Genomic DNA, 1,457 nt, shown 5'->3' on the forward strand with positions numbered 1-1,457 from the left:
GTACTTCTAGAAATTTACAATGCCTAGGTGGTTTGATGTTCCATGTTCATCACTTTTGCGAATACTTTGATAGGACTAAATGAATAACAGAACCCTTTGTGCTCTATATGATTTACCGAGAGGATTGGGCTAGGAGTTAGTTTAATTTGTATGTTAGGACAAAGATGATTCAGTGATGAAATTACAGTTGCTAATTCAATGTATAGATCCTACTCTGTACACATTGACATTCTTATCAGCAATTTAATATGTCCTATCTTTTTGACCTCGGAACAGTAGGGGAGCCCCCTATGGTATTTTAATATGACCTATCTCATTCGCCGTTATTTCTGCTGAAGATTATTTGAAATTATCAGGCAGTGGCCCTCTTCAAGTCCTACTTTGGTGGAACTTTTGATCAAGATGCTATCAGGAATAACTTGGTGCTAATATACAAACTTCTTGATGGTAAGGGCACATCCAGTTTTGGACTTTGCTTGCTGCTTCACTTTCCACCATGGAATGTTTTTTGTTTGTAATATTGACTCTGTGCAACAGTGCAGAGATTATGGACTTTGGTTATCCTTAGAATCTCTCACCTAAATTTTTGAAGTTATACATAACCCAGGAACGTGTACGGTCGCCATTTTCCTCCAAGGTCAGGAGTATATGAATAATGAGTCTGCTGTATTGGATTTACAAAAATAATTATGTATGTTCCTATTTATTTTCTAGGTAAGTAACTAAATCACATATCCTTTTCTCTATATTGATAGCCTTCAGATAAGCCTGTTCTAAATGCGACCCTGCAAGTTATCGGTGTTGTTGGTTGGAGAAGAGATGGTATTGTGTACAAGAAGAATGAGGTATTTGAATTAAATTGTAGGGAGGCTTCAGTTGTATTCAGAAAAAAAAACATAGCACCAACATTTATAATGGTCCTAGGTTCCTATCAGAGCGGGGGCTACTAGCAATGCCATCATCCTACATACATTTTAAAATGCATCTCAGTTCTAATACATATTGTACATGAACCAGCATTCGTGTTAGAACAATGGCCCATATTTTCCTCTGTTTTTGTTTCTTTGTTGTCTTTAATGTCATCTCATTTTTACATTCTGTTCTTCTCGCATGTTAGGTTTTCTTGGACATTATTGAGAGCATAAACCTTCTTATGTCTTCTAAAGGGATTTTATGGACCATCAAATTTTACTTATCTGGTCTGAGGTTTCTCGTGTCTTTCCTGTTCAGCTATTTGATGTCCATTGTGTATATTTCTTACATTTCTGCAGGGCGTGTTCTATGATGTGACGTGACTGGAAAGATTCCAATGAAGTGTTTCCTTTATGGAATGCGCCTATCTGAAGTTGGGAATAAATGCCAAAATTTAAATGGCTTAGTAACATCATTTTTTCTTTGGGATGTGTGTCTCCTATTGAGTGTCATGGCTATTGGCATTCTTATATTCAACATAAAAA

General features: G+C 36.3%; 1 long non-coding RNA gene across 1 annotated transcript; it reads left to right on the forward strand.

Annotated features, from left to right (window-relative positions):
* The first annotated feature begins 9 nt into the window (after nucleotides 1-9).
* LOC119343572 lies at nucleotides 10-1,404 on the forward strand. Its single transcript, XR_005166153.1, has 4 exons — nucleotides 10-447; nucleotides 538-637; nucleotides 756-845; nucleotides 1,118-1,404. It is a non-coding gene; the product is annotated as an uncharacterized LOC119343572 (long non-coding RNA).
* The last annotated feature ends 53 nt before the right edge of the window (nucleotides 1,405-1,457 follow it).

Source organism: Triticum dicoccoides, unplaced genomic scaffold (assembly GCF_002162155.2).
Source record: "Triticum dicoccoides isolate Atlit2015 ecotype Zavitan unplaced genomic scaffold, WEW_v2.0 scaffold133239, whole genome shotgun sequence".
Lineage (NCBI taxonomy): Eukaryota > Viridiplantae > Streptophyta > Magnoliopsida > Poales > Poaceae > Triticum > Triticum dicoccoides.